This window comes from Parambassis ranga, chromosome 21 (assembly GCF_900634625.1).
Source record: "Parambassis ranga chromosome 21, fParRan2.1, whole genome shotgun sequence".
NCBI classification, from domain to species: Eukaryota; Metazoa; Chordata; class Actinopteri; family Ambassidae; genus Parambassis; species Parambassis ranga.
This window is the reverse complement of record NC_041041.1, coordinates 14,899,306-14,915,628: the sequence shown is the minus strand read 5'-3', so window position 1 is coordinate 14,915,628 and position 16,323 is coordinate 14,899,306.

The window sequence follows — 16,323 nt, the reverse complement described above, 5'->3', positions numbered from 1 at the left end:
CTGCCAATTATATTTGGCAGTATGGCTCTGTTCCAGGACCTCCCTGCACTTCCACATGTACATGAGCCTAAGGCAGGGAGAGCAGTCGCAACCTTGACTTTTGTCCATTGTGGATGGTTATGGAAGTGAGTAACAGAATCTTAAAATCAATACGATGTTTAACGGGAGTGGAGCTGCTGAAGGACAGGAGTCAAGTGATGAAAGCAGGGTGTTCTGGTAATGATGCCAGCAGCAGAATTCTGGAACAGTTGATGGAGGGACCAAAGAGAGGTAAGGTACAATAATCTATGCAGGATGTGAGCTGGGCGAGAATCAGAATGGTGGTGCTGTTGGGTGTTGGGAGGCCATTAATGCTGCATAGGTACTAATATGCAAATATAGTGACATTATAGATGTTTGCTTGGAATGATAGTGTGCTGTCGAGGATGACACAGATTATTTTTGGCGTTCGGATCAATTCCTCTCTGGGTCCCACTGACAAAATGGCACATTCACTGAAGAGTCTTAGATAGAAGGAGTAGGAACCCTGTTCTGTGGCCACGTTAGGTAAATCCTTAGAGTAGAGCATGGTGTTGGTAGTATCATCATGTTATGGTTCAGAGCTGCAGGGAGTGTCACTCAGGAACACAGACTGAAGCCTTGACTCACTTTTCAGCATGGCACTGAGTCAAATCAAGCCAATCAAGGCGGTGCTGAAGTGACTTTGAGACAATTTTCTAACTATCCTTGAGTGGCCCAACAGAATCCCACACTTAAAGCCCACAGAACATCTGTGGAGAGACCTGAAGGTGGCAGATCACAGATGCTTCCCATCCAGTCTGAGGGAGCTTGACAGGATCTGCCAGGAAGAACAGAACAAACTGGACAAATCCAGGTGTGCAAAGCCTGCAGAGATTTAACCGAGAAGACTGGAAGCAGTAATTGCTGCCAGAGGGGCTCCACCTAAGTATAGAACCACTAGTCTGAACACTCAGTATGGAACTTTTTGTCATTAAACCCCCACAAAGAAGCAAACTACTGTCATATATTCAGTCTATATAAGGAATGCGCCAACTTTTCTGACATTAGAGACACAAAACCGCCACTCCACAGAGATATGGCTCAGCACAGGCGAGTACCTCCACAGAGCAAGACTCAGCAGTCCATCTTCACCTGAAACCCTAAAAAGGGTTTATACATTGCTTTTCCATTTACACGTTAAACACCATAGAAAGAACTGTACCGACTGAGCCATGTAGCTTTTAATGGTTAACAAAAAGTAGTGATTTAATGTTGTATTGTGAGGCAGAAAAAGCAGGCCCATTGTTGACCCTAAACTTGATACTTAGCCACATTCTCTCAAGCCATTATTGTTGGATGAACTCCCGTGTATAATAACAGGTTTTTATTGTGTCCAAGAGGTTGAAATAAAGGCAACTGGCAACTCAGAGCACAGTTTTCAGAAAACAATGTTATCAGTCCAGTCGTCTTGATTTTACATTTGTGCACATAACACGACCTGGATGAGTCTTCACAGACAACAGGTTGTTGTTGTTTTCCTTGTTGTGTAATGTAAAAACTTCTAGCTCGCTGAGTACAGCTGTGGTTTACTTTTTGAACAACAAGCAGTGAGTAAAAGGATGTGTAACATTTGAAAACAGCAAGGCTGCATCACAGCATGAACTCTCAGTGCGGGGCTCAGGCTTTGTATGAGTAATCAATGTGACAAAAAGTGTCCCTCCCAGCTCCTTCAATAAATGTATAATTAGATAATAATGCAACAGACAAATGGAAAAGGTTTTATTATCAGTGGACTGAAAAAGGGTTTGGTTTGGTATGTCTCTACCCACCAGTGTCACCGTGCACTACACTACCTCAGTGATTATTATTCTCAACAGGAGTATTGAAACAAGAGGAGAATGGACCTAAGATGTTGCTTCCAGCAGTCATTCAATCATTAAAGGGGGTGAAGGACACGACTGCAACTCGGAAACATTGTTAATCTGTATTGTTAGCTAATGCTGTCAGCATGCTAATGTTATCGTAATCATGATATAATGATCATCATAAAAAAGAGAAAAGAATCTGAGCAAGTTTTCACCTATTCTGCAAAGGCTAAACTTCTTAAATCAAAAATTTGAATTTGTACTCTATTTTTTACATTTTTGTGTTGTTTTTTAAATTCTGAGATTAAAGTGATATTTTATAATTAAATTATCCCAGGAAAAAAATAAATCACAATTCAGACATAGCAGTCTCGTTGAGGATTCTGAGAAGAATTTTTCTTACAATTCTAACTTTAGTCTATATCTGAATTTTAAGAATTCTGAGGTTATAAGGTTTGTTTCCAAAAATTCTCCTTTCCTGAACATTTTTAAGGACTTCTGTGAACTTGTAATATTCCTGAACGCCATAGTTTTGTTTTAAAGTTACATTATTTTGAACTCTGAATCTAAGTCAGTAGAAGAAAATTGTAATATTGTAATATTACAATATTAATATTGTAATGTAATATTTCTACTAGATAGCTGCGAGGCTTTTATAGGATCAGAATAATAGCAATACCCTGAAGAATGCAGACCAGCTGTTTGGTCACTACCATCACTACTGCTGTCTGCAGGTTAGTGTCAGCACTTTCAACCACGTTTTATACTGAACCCATGTCCGTTGACCTCATCTGCACACTCCTCTAGTTTAACAATGAAGTGTCAGTGTGATATCAGATAAAGAGGAAAAGTTTTTTGACCTTTTGGGAACAAACATTTTAACTAAAAGCTGGAATGCTCTGAAGCTGTTTGATGGAGGTTTAGGCAGCAGAAAAACAGACGTAAAACACTGATTTCCACCCCGACTGATGTACAGCAGCCTGATTACTGTTTAAAGACATCAGATATTAATCTCCCCATTTTAAAGCACCCCCTCTTAAAAGGCTTATCTGAGCCTCTGTAATTCTTCAAGATAGGAGTGATCAGCAGAGATAACAAGGACAGACTCATTATCAGTCTGCCACACGAATAAAAAAATGTCTTTTTGTTACAGTTGTTGCAGGAAGAAGTGCAACCATGTATCAGTATTTGTCAAGAAAGACTGGTTTGACAGTGTTTGTTGAATAATTGTTGACTGTCGCTGTGTGTCAGATTGTTCATGCCTCCACGTTGGGGTTCATTTATAGTTACATACAGTAGAATGAATAAAGTTCCTGCTGTTGAATCGTGTGAATGGCTCACATAGATCCTGCAGCTCTATAACAAACTCAGACTTCTCACTTCTTACTTTATAATATTTACTATTTTTACTTTGTCAGACAGCTGGATTCTTAGTGTTCTATAGTGAAGTACTGGCAGTAACAACCATGTTTTAGGTGTAACCACCGCATAAAGCATCTCTTCATTTTTTACATGCATAGTTTTTATACAAAAACAGCACAAATTGTTCTATTATCGTTACTAAAATGCATTTGCGTCTTATATTTTGCTATGGATACACTGACCAAATAGAAGTCTGCAGTCTTGAAAAATGACATTATGACTTGAGTAATGCCATTGTGGAAAAACCCCAGTGTGTGTGACTCCAGCGTGGTGCATTCTTTCACATTTGAACTTGGCTATTCATATTCATTCAGCAAAAAAATGCACCATGTCTCCTTCCATATGTTGGATCCTTGCTTTAGTGCACAGAGGCCTGTCATATTCTGCTGGTCTGGCAAAGCATCTGTTTAGTGTGTCCTACAGGGGACAGCCACAATGAGTAGCTGTATTAACAGTCATCCTGGGAAACCCAGCTAGCAGCACCACCTTTGACTGATGAAATGATAAAGCAGGTGTGTTAAGCTGCTGATGTATTTATGAGATTGCTTTTGAGGTCTTTTTTTTTAAGAGAATTTTCAGTCAAATATACTACAGTATGTAATTTCATAAGTTTAAAAGTCAAGATGCCCCGATCTAACTACAAACCATTTGGCTCCAAAACGAACAGCTTCAACAAAGCAGCTTTTGATAATTTGCTCAAGGCGTTTGTAAGGGCAGTCCGCTGAATCCACATCTCTATTTACAGATAAACCGAGGGAGGCAGAGGAAACAACCTAACAATAAGAGGGAAAATAATCATAATGTACAGTGCTTTTGTTGTGTGTTGAAATACATTTATTGTTGGCCAGCCAATGTAAACATCCACACTGTATTTTATTTTTGATGCACTGTCATTGTGGCCTGTCAACATAATGCAAAAAAGAAAAAGAAATCATTTTAAAGGCTGTATCAGGCCTGCTTTCTTTCCAGAGCCTGGCCCCGAGGCTGAGGTCTCAGTCACAAACATTTGGGTTTTGGCGACTGTTGAATATTGACTCCCCTCTCCCTCCCCCACATAACTTTCAGATGTATTTGAATCCCTCCAGCTGAAATCATGTGCATAACTCATATTATGAATGATTTCTAGACAGTGTTGTTTGGCCAACAACAGATCACCGAGCTAAGTTTATATTTTGATCAATTTTAAACTGAAAATATGCTGAAAAAATACAAATAAAGACAAAAGGAGCACATATCTTGTAGATAGACCCTGCATCAACATGTAGTTTAAAGGTGACTCTGCCTCCTCCTCAGACAGCTACACTGTTACCCTGGCCTCCTGACATCAAGCACTACAGAGAAATAAGCCCTTATTCGCACAAGAAACAGGGGTCATATGAAGGAGTTGTTGGCCTAGAAGTTACAATGACTCTGTTGACCACAGGCTAGCTAATAATTGTGCTGACGTAAATAGATAACCCTGCAGAACAACACATGGAGGCTAGTATTAGTTAATTTCAAACTCTAATTGAAAACCTTTATTACAAATTCCCCCTCGAAGCATCAAAGAAGTCTTTTCCTCCTTCTGTTGGATATTTGAGCTTCAGAGGACAGAGGATTCATCATCTGTCCAGAAGGTAAAGTGCAAAGTATTATTCATAGTTTAAATAGAAGAATTAAGTCTAAATATGTTGCATTATATGTTGTTTGTATGTAGCTAGTTGAGCATGAATAGAGCCTATAAATGTTTACATTTGCAGAGAGAACTTGTGCAGACTGCTGGAACTCAGGAAATTGTCCATCATCACATCACTAAACTCAATAAATACATTATGTCTGTCACTATGTTATGTTACAAGACATTAGAAGAAAAATGAACCCACACAGATGCAAAAGCAGAAATGCTAAAATTGCGTGGGGCTGTGCAGAAAAGCTGAGAAGAGCATCTCAGCTTTTCTACACATCGCATACAGTGATATTGTTGGCAGCCCTCCTTGTTCTGAAGCAGCCGCCATGCACATAATGTACACCGTCATTTGGAAACAAACCTGTCCTTCAGTGTAGTTCCCTCTAGTGTCAATGTTACTCATCCAGTGAAAATACTACTAAAAATGTATTTGTGTTTAATACACAAACTAATATTCAGTATTTGTGGAAATATATTCCACTAAAATCTGAGTCAGATTATCGAGGAGCAGTGTGTTTCAAACACTTCCTGTTCAGAGTGACGGCTGTTGAAAGCTGTCTGACAGCTCTTTGTCTCTGCCCCCTGCTGCCGCCGCCTGCTCCGTTCCTCTTTCCAGTTCATTTGGATCGAGTGGCCGTTGCTGACCGTCCCGTAGCCGTCCCATTGTGAGCCTGTTTGCCTCCTCTACCACAGATGATGCAGGTGCAGCTTGCGGTCACAGAACACAGCATGGTGTGCACACGTTACACTGAGTTTAGTGAGTGGATTGGCACAGATACACACACAGACACTTCCTCTATACACCTGGGTGACTGATGTAATTTTTCAAATTTGCGCACATATGAGCTGGTAATGAATTGACAGAGCTCTGGGTTAGTAATAAGGAGGAACAGGTGCAACATAATGGCTGTAAATGAGCCTCCTGGGCTGAGCAGGTCTCACCTCCAGTGACTCCTCTCTCTCTTTGATCCTCTGGAGAAGATGTGACTGTTTTTCAAATCATGCTGATGATGATCAAAGAATTACACCAATAAGAGACAATATAAATGAAGACCACAGAGACATTTGCAGTTTAATCATTTACCATCTTATTAGGATCTAAATCTCAAGGCCCTTTAAATCTACAAGCAACATCACCACTTTCATCCAGCTCTGAAAGAACAAGCAAAACCAAATATACCACCTTAAACCAGCTCAACTTTATTTCATTTAAAACACTTTTTGTACTATTTTTCCTATTTTGTGTCAGATGCCTCTGTGACACATACATTTCCGGGATGATTGTTTGGCAAATAGAAAAAGCAGGCAGCGAAAACAGTGCTGAAACATCCATCATGTTGACTTGTCACTTCTCTTGGAGCTGCTGCACAGAAACCCGGTGGACTCAGAGAGTTCATGCCTGCATTGTTACTATAGTAACAGAAGAAAGGCAGTGATTACCCTGTCTAAACAGGAGATAATCCTTTGACAGTGGGGAATCTGGTCACTTGTAAATTACAGTGTAGATTAGATTATCTTAAAACAGTACTCTTTTTTATTGTATGATATGTTTAACATTACCAATATAATCTACTTTTTTTTGTCTCAAATACACATCTCTCCACTCCCACCCTAAGACCCCCTCCAACATTTTTACTGTGCCTCCCTGTGTTTCATTAGTGGTGACAGATTTATAACCCATGGCTGTAACTTCTCGTCTGCTGCATAATACAAAGTTACACCATCAGCTCGGCTTCCACTGCAAGGTCTCTCTTCAAAAGCCTCCCATGCCATCCTACAGAATTTCTAAACCTTTACTGGACTCTGAATTACAGAGGCGGCTCATTATAGACGTCCATCACTCTTGCACTGCTCTTGGAAGTGCTGCTTTGAGGCATTCATGGCCTGGGTTCTTAAAAAACACAGTAGATTACAATTAGAGGTCCTGGCACCGTGACGGCAGTTATTTCCATATCACTTTTACTGTTTTGATTGAAGTCTAATTTATTTCTTATGAGTCTGAGCTGAAGTGCTTCAAGAGGAGCCTCCTTCTGAATGGTTTTTTGAACTGGAAAAGACTGGCTGTTCAAAATAAATTAGAGAGTTTACTTTTTGTTTTCTTCTGTAATGTATTCATTATTTAAAGTGCAGGGTATTATTCTATTATTATGTCAATGATCAACAGACCAGCTGTTAGCATTTCTGTTTCTCTAGACACTGTCATTGTTATACATTCTTATGCATACATACGTTCTTATAATGTTATCATGTTTAAGCCTTTTGGCTATTATAGGGTGCATAATAGCTAACCAGTGAGGTCATTTAGCCTTCAAGCTAAATGATTCAAGCACAGTCATTGTGTTCTCTATCACTCTTAATGAGAATGTGTGCCTTCCCTGGTTTCGGACAGAATAAAGGACATTGTGTCCCGGGGTGACATCACAGTGGACAATTGGTCACAACTGGGGTCACAACATCAGGGGCGGCATCTGGAGGAGAGTCTGTGAGCGGCCCATTAACACTGCAGCTCAGGCTGCCAGAAGCGTTCGCTCAGAACCTACAGATGAAAGCCAAGCCAGTAATGACAAACAAATTAGGCCGGGCTGCACAGAGATGGAACCTGCAGATGTGGTCGCTGTCCACTTCCAGACATAAAAGCCGCTGCGGCATCCAGATTGAATTACATTACTCATTTACACGGCATCCCTTTTCATTGGGGCAGGCCAGGGCTGCTGGACAAAAGATCCACTTTATGAGCTCTGCGCTTTACATGGAAAGCAGATGCTAGACAAGGTGAGCTTTACACACCTTAATGCTTCTTTAAGCCCTCTATCAGTGAGCTCAGATTTCCACCTGTCTGCTGCAGCCCTCACTGCACACACACGGCCGGCATTATGGTGGGAAAACAGGTGCTCGATTTATCCCTGCAACTATCCAGCCAAGTAGACAGTTGACCTAATGTCACTCTATCTCAATGCTCAACATTCTATAAAGGAAAAATAGTCTCGAAGTTTCTCAGTACGTTCTCTAACTTTACAAATGTAGTGAGTACTCACTGTCTGGAGTAACAAGCAAAAAATTAGTACTGTGCAGTTTCAGCTTGTTCTCCCCAGAACAATGTAACAGAGTCAGGATCCATCGCTAGTCTCTGCAAGGGGTGGTTAGAGACCATGTGACACAGAGTGGACTGTTTTGTTTTTTCATGATTTGTTTTTGTTTTTTTCAGATAGTTGGTTAAGACCTAACTAAAAAGAGAGTGAGGCCTGGGGGTCCATCCATTATGGGCATAGAAGACATTTTAAAATGAATGCTTTGCTAAACAGTATTAGTCTAGGTGCACTGAGACTATTTTAATTTATAAAGGCACAATAATAAGAAAACCATACAACCATGACAACATTTAGTTGATAAAATGATGCTGTATATCAGGCGTATTCTCTAATGATTGTAAATCAAAACTAATCATTATTCAGGATTACATTTACATGTTTTACTAACTCATTTGCATATCTGTTTGTAATAGTTTGTTTTCCTTCTTCTTACTTTTTATTTAGTAAGTCTACTAATTAGCATTAGTCAGACTTTGTAAATGTCAAACTAGTGTAGCTGAAAATGTTCCTCTTAGCCACAGCGTCATTGTTTCATTACAGTCCACAGACACTGTGGTTACTTACAGCAAAGAATAGCAACAGCTCTTCACATGGACAGACTCTGAGTCATGACAGGGTGAACGTAGACTTCCTAAAAAGGCCTACGTTAGATGTGACACCGGGAGGTCGCATATCACAAGTTTCTGGATTTTATTTTTTTTTTATCTGCCAGTACCTCTGCACCTTATTAGGAAAAAAAAGAGTGTAAAAAGTAAAGCAGCCAGCCACAACCTGGAGCTGACGACAGGAGACGTCTGGAAAAATTAATGAGGTCAGCCATTTTGATCGGTTAACAATATTATTTCTCAGTGGGTGGGCCCGGCTGTTGTCTGCCGGAAGAGAGGAACACATGACATTTGCCTAATTAACTTGTGCTGCCAGTGAGGAATCGGACTTTTACCATCACAGTGAAGACCTGCTGAAGATGTTGGCCGCTTGAGCTGGTGCTAAACCCATCATTAGAGGAAAAGCCACTGGCTAGTTCCTCCCGCAGTCTGTCATATTAAGATTCAGTTCTCTGTTCTTTTTGGTAGTAGATCTTGTGGCAGAAGATCTGACATAGTTCAGTATGAGGGCAGTAGAAGATTATCAGTATGCTGTGCTTTCCTCCTCTGAGGTATGCAGACAGGGCAGTGCCTCTTGCATGACTGTGATGTACAGAGATGATGGGATCTTGGGGCAAAGCTTAAAAAGTGTGGATGCTCTCATTCATCCAGGTCATAGTCATTTCCAAGAGTTTAAATCGAGGATTGTTTTTTGAAGATGTTTCGCCAGTTCTGCAACTGTTCTGGTTGGGAATCTGTGTTTTTATGTGTTCAGGACCTCTGTGGGTGGATTTTTCAGAAACTCACATGACTAAGATCCCTGTTGGTTGGTAATGGTCAGTTAGCAACCAGAAACTGTGTCAGGGCCATGTGCAGGACTAGTTGATGGCCCACCTGCTAGGAAGGGATGTACTGCACAGTATATGACTGGCTACAATGGTTTTCAGCAAAATGCCATTTATTCTAATACAAATGTGTTGTATAAAATGCAAATATATGGAGTGGTCATCTTATAGCATTTGCAATGCAACCTTATCAAAATTGTGATGTTTTGCTGTAACCGCGAGGTCTAAACAGCAACCTCTGGAGGCTCAGAAAGGAAGGAAAGATGCTGAAACTGCAGTTCCTCACACTGCCTCTTGGGGCAGTTTTAATAAAACTAAAAACGTTTGCATACTTTTATGAACAGTTAGGTGGACTCCAATAGATGCTGCCAATATTGTGATGGCTGTACAGACCAGGATGTGTAATTTTCTGGGATTACCCATCACATTGGATTTAAGACTCAATCACCTCTGTTCCTTAACAATCCTCGATGTTTTCGTGACAGGGCAGCACTGCATGCCCCATCGCTGAATGATTGGTGGAAGAGTGGGAGAGCAGATCATTCTCCCTCTCCTCTGCACATTATGTCGCTCTGCCTTGCCCCTGCTTTTTTTTGACAGGCCCCAGCAGCATAAAGCTGATTGGAGTGGCAGACCTGCACTCTTCAGCAGCGGAGATGGCCCCTTTAGTGGCCATAAATGACAAGCTGACTGACAGCCTGGGATTTAACCCTAATTACACCTGGCTAACCAGAACCAAAATATAGCATTTATAAGGAAAGCTCCTTCACCGCCAGCACAGCCGGAGAGTTCCATTCAATCCCCTCAGAGCTCCTCTTTTATTTCTTCTTCATTTTATTCCCTGTCTCCGGGGTCTGACAAGCATCATGAAAAAAAAAAACCCCACCAACAACAACTTTATGCTTACCATCGGAATTCAATAAACAGGTTTATGGGGGCAGAACAAGCAAAAACCCAGCAGAGTTTGTGACAGCTCAGAGAGCAGATCCTGAGCCGAGCCTGGTGTTAGGCCTGTCGTTCTGGTTGAGCTACTGATGACCACAACCAAATCCTTCTCCACAGTTATCACATATAGACGTAAAATTGAATGAGTGCAGCTTAATCTGTCATCGCTGTCAGCTGCTGCTTGAATCTGAGCTATAATTCTCTGCGTCTAGGACTTCTCCTGTCTCCTGTGTTTTTTTTCTTGCCACCTCACACCTCTGCTCTCTGTTCATCTCTGGCAGTCCCTGCGGGGAGATCGCAGGCTGGCAGTGCCCGGTGGCTTTATTGAATAGCGTCTCCTCATCTTTCTTTTTATCGAGCAGCCCAGCCGTCAGCGCGCCCTGGCAGACTGTTCCTGTAGCACACCATTTGTCTTCATGTTTGGGCAGCTATTCTCAGCTAGAACACACATCGGACAACAACAGTGTGCACGGGTGGACACATGCAGACATACTGGACAATATGTCATATTATATATAGAGTGCTGAAGATTACCACCTCGTGCCAGTGCACATACAAACCTGTACATCTGCATACGCTTATGACATATGTTTTATATATGCTTGAGGGAGGGGAAGTTCCGGAATCTGCCCACTAACCACATGCAGCACGTTTGACCCACGGAGCCCTCACATGCTCTGACGGTGCAGCGTTTAGTACTGCACAGATGCACAGTTAGGGGGCATGTTTCCACATAAAGGACTGGATATGCATTAAGCACTCCTGTTACTGACGAGACGTGTGGTTCACACTGCTGCAAAGATGCGGACTCCCACTGAGAGGCTTGTGTTAAATCCTCTGCAAAGTTATGAATGACGCTCTAACGACAACCTAAATCGTCCAAGGGGAAAAAATCAATTTGGGAAAATTGCTTGAATTCTTGCAAGCCTGTTTCACTGTCATTAAGAGATCACACAGACAGTGGGGGGGTGTGAGATGAATGTCTCTTTGTGCTTAGGGGGGCAAGTGCATAGCTTATACAGCAGCCTCTGAGGGCTTATTAATTTTTTCTGTGTTCCACCAACCTCTATTGGTTCCTTCTCTGCCTTTTAAAGGTACTGGCCAACAAAGAATGAAGGAGGGGGGAATGTGGAAGATCGATCTGAAACTCTCAGGAGAAATTCACTCAATCTCTCACGTCGATTTTCACATGCTGAGGAATTCTGTGTGTCTCTTCTGTTCGCTCTGATGTGGGGTGTTTTCCACTGAACAGTAACAAGAATGTGACTGCCATAATGTTTGATATAATCCTTAACCATTTCAAAAAGCTATTCAGCAAATGCAATACACAGTGATGGTGAGGAAGCGAACAGATGTTGCCATCACTTCAGCCAAGATGTGCACAATCCATGGATCCTGCTTCCAGCTACTCTCTTCCTCTGCTACCTCTGGGCTTTTGTTGCCCAACAACAGCTTAAATTAGATCACTGTCCAGCGTTTTGCTCTGATGATTAGCTCATAAGCTACTGCAGGCGCCCATGATCACTGAGGCATGTGCAGAACAAGATACAGCTGAGAGAGCGACTAGTTGTCATGCACAAGTCCTCCAATAGCCATCTGTTCTGACGTGTAAAATCACTGTAAAATCATCTGTGAGAAGCCCACAGCGTATCTCAGGGGGCCCCACTTACACCTCCACAGAGGAAACAGAAGACTGTAACAGCTTATTTAGGCCATCTATACCTGCATGGCCACAATTCTGAAGTTATGGATACAGACAAACCAAATGACTGTATTTTCACAACAAGGCTACTTTGGGTGAATTTAAGTATTCATTGCTAGTATCATAGCTAGAAGCATGTTTTACATTGTCACTGTAAATCAGAAGAATGCCCACAATAAGTCATTATGTAATCGTTGATATTTGTTAGCCCCAACTGGAGGATTATTATCACTAATAGGCCTGTTGGGCATATACAGATTACACTATTTGACCACCACCCCCACTGTCATTTTTCTTTTCCTTTACCAGGAATAAACATTTCATTTATAATATTTAGTGTATTATAGTTACAAACTAGATGGTCCGATTCCTGCACAAAATGCAGGAACTATTGATGTCCTTTGGTTCCTGCTAGTCTTAGTCTAGAGGCAGAAAAAGAGATCAAGAGATATTTTGTTAGTTGCCCTGGTAAATTTCTTCTTTGGAAACTCTTATTCTGACAGTATATTATACATGCAGGAGTCCTTGAAACTTCCTGTAGGTAGTTCCAGAATTTTATTTTGAAACTGTGAGCACAAATTACCATGCATTAAAATAAATCAGAGTTAGCATAAATTAGCTTTACTTCATGCAGCATAGGTTAGCATAAAGTGTAAGCTTACCCTAAAAATTAGCATAAGAGAACATAACTTAGCTGTGTAGGAAATATAAGTGAGCAGAAGTTTAAGAAAATTTGTGTAGTTGAGGTAAATTAATGTAGTGCTTTGGGTGATGAGTGAGTATACTTGTTTTTATTTAGTCACTGGCATTGTGTAGAAGGCCAAACGCTGCATAAAACCAATGAGGTATCTCAGAAACTAAATGCATCTAGATTTACAGGCTTCACCTGATTCTAGCCTTTACATCAGTGCCAGTAACATTATGTTTTCACACCTGCCAAACACTCCAGTCACAGTAGCATCGAAATTGCACTGGCTGGAGGAAAGCTATGATGGAGGGGAAGAAATGTCAGACAAGGTGTTTAGATAAAGTCAGGGTTTCACGCTTTCACAGGATGACATGTTTGTGTAGCCAGCGGTGTATTCCATCAGCGCTGAGTGTGAACAAGCCTCCTGATGCATTTCAACACTGTGACTACAGAGTAAGATGCAGTTATGTGGTGTTTGAGTTCCTACATGTTAATATGAGCTCACACTGCCTGCATGCTTTTGCTCTGGGCTGTCATGAATATTGATCTGTGTGTATGTGTGTTTGGTGTAAGTCAGTTTGTGTGTGTATGTAAGTACTGGGCATGAAGCATGTGCAAATGAGTGCATGTGAGCTGTGTACATGTTTTCCTGTCTTGTGGGGTCCACTGTGACTGCCACAGTGATGGCCCAATTTCTTGGTAGTGATTATTAAAATTTCATCTAAAGCAGTTACTCAAGGTTACTTTACTTTCTGCAGCAGCTGCCTCTGTTATCAGATGGTGCCTGCCTGTACTGCTGGATAGGCAGTCAAGCATTAAAACCGTATGGCTCCAACTAAGTCTGTATGGTTCAAACTAGGTGCTTGTCGGTGCTCGTTTATTATAGCTAACCATGTTCGGACTGGAATCGCTGCATCAGATCATTTTTGTAACCATTGAAAATAGACAACCTAGAAGTCACACCTATGTATCACACTGCGGGGTCACCTGAAGTGTGAGGTTAGAAGTGCAGCACCTCGAAAGATTTTAATGTTGACAATAGATAAGCCACAAACACTCAAAATATAGGTATGAGATAAACTGGCCACCTGTCTAGGTTGTACCCTGTCTCTCACCCATGGAATGCCAGCTCCTACAACCCTGTGGAAATTGTATATATTCTTACAAACTTTATATACCTTCTGTACACTTTGACATTGCAGAAATAAGAAAAAGTGTACACAAAAGAGTTGTCCTCTGCTACCGTGGCAACTGTTGTTTTAGACTGGCGGGGAAGAATTGACTTCTGTTAGTATAGCATTTGCCTCCAGCTAACAAGATGCCAAAAATTCTGTAATATTATATACTGAAAACACCTTGAGTCAAACGTGGCTTCCTAGTTAGGAAGTCTAGAATGTTTTTCTTTTTGTTATAAATACTTGTTAGTAGGGATGTCCCGATCAGGTTTTTTTTTTGCCCTCGAGTCCGAGTCATTTTGATTTTGAGTATCTGCTGATACCGAGTCCCGATCCGATACTTTTAGGGTTTTCTACAAAGGCGAATGGCGGGTCACTCATTGCGATCATTTGTGCTCCTGCGTCCTGCACCGTCGCGCTGTCACAGGGCATATTAGGGCTGTCAAACAATTACAATTTTTCATCACGATGAATCTCATATGATTTGAGTTGCTTGAATTGGTTGGAAAGTACTTGTCTCATTTTGCCAGCTTAAGTAGTGTATTCAAAGATATATTTATGGTAAGAAATGAACCTAGAAGATGAAGGATACTGTTCCACAAAGCCATTTTTTTAAATCAGGGCAAAATTATCAACATCAGACATTGGTGTGGGGCCTGTGTGGCCTTGGGCAGCAGTACAGTGATTACATCTGTTTTACAATATTTTATATGAAATTCATTTCTGACATATGGGTGGTTCTACACTTTTAATCAGACGCAATATCACTGCAGTGAAAATCCATGACAGTCCCTTACACCTGTATGTGCAAGTGAAAGTTACATAGGAGGTATCGATCCCAACAAGGCTGTCTGCACTAGTATAACATGTTCATATATAATGTGTGCTATCCTGTGTGGGTGTGTGAACTCTGCACAGAAGCAACACAATGATAGTGATCAATAATAGTTCTGCTTGCAGAGTGACCTGTACACCCTCACAGGCCACATAGAAATACATCAGCCTGCCTACTAACAACTCCCTAGCTTGTTATTCGCTCTCCTGGGCCTCTGTGCAGTGAGGAGGGCTAAGGGCAGCGTAGCCCCATATTTATCTGTAGTGGGAGGTGGAGTTTGAAGGTGACAGACAAAGTCTCCCTCATTCCAAAGTGGCTCAAGGTTGCGGCTCACCCCTGGAGGCTCCTCAATGAGAGGAGGGAAAAGGACAGAGTGACAGCTGCAAAATGAATCGACCCACACCTGAGTACCACGAAAGAGAGAGAAAAGGGCCGTTACTTAGTTGACCAAATTATAGTGTGGTCACACACTTTCAGGCTGCCGTTTATTGTCCCACATCAAGGATTTTGGCAGATTGATTCATAATCCTGTTAATACACTTATCTGCCTGGCAGAAACAGAATGATGTGTCCGTCACTGTCACAAATATGTTCACTTTTATATGTGAGTAATGAAAAAAATTCAAGTCATTCATTCATCTTTACTTTGCCTGGGGGACATATCGCCTGTAATTGTTCACAGTGTTGGTGCAATCATTCATCATGTGCTGGTGTGAGTGTATAGTCAGGGTAACAGTGAAGAGTGAAGCTTTGGACTCTGATTGGCCAGGACTAAGAAATGACACCAAAAACCAGGAAGTGCAAATAGCTGCAGTTCCTTATTGGCCCCATACACCCCCATCTTTAGCATTTTAGCATGGATATTTGATAACATTAGTTGCAGAAACTCACAGTAGACCCAGACAAAGTGCATTTCCTCCAGCGCTGTTTGTCTGAAAAATACAGTAGTGACCTCAGAAGACCAGAAGATGTGTGGCTTGTGACAAATGTGTCCAATATTTAGATGTAATGTTTAGACCACAGATACAGTGTTGTTTCTATCCACTAATATATGTCATTAAAATGCACATACACTTAAATAGAGGTATCATTGCATGCTGTGAACTATAGCCATGTATATTATTGGCCTGACAGCACAGTATGTTACATGTGCTCTTGGAAAAATTGAGTCCATACAATAAATTATACTAGCACCCCCTCATACACACACACACACACACCCACTCACATTACACAGCTATGTCACAATTATAACTTATTCAGTTACAACAAATCAGAGGGTAAATGTGCCCCACTGGCCACGGTTTATGAGGCTGACATCTGAATACATTATTTTAATTTGAATTATTCTCTAATGTCTCAGGCTTTGCCAGAGAGCGTCACTGGCTTTACATCATTAGCAAAGCCAAACAACAAAAAAAACCTCATATAATCAAGCTCCTTCAGGGAACGCTCTGCTTCACAAACGTCTCTGTTTATCAACAATATTTAATCTTTCTGTAAATAA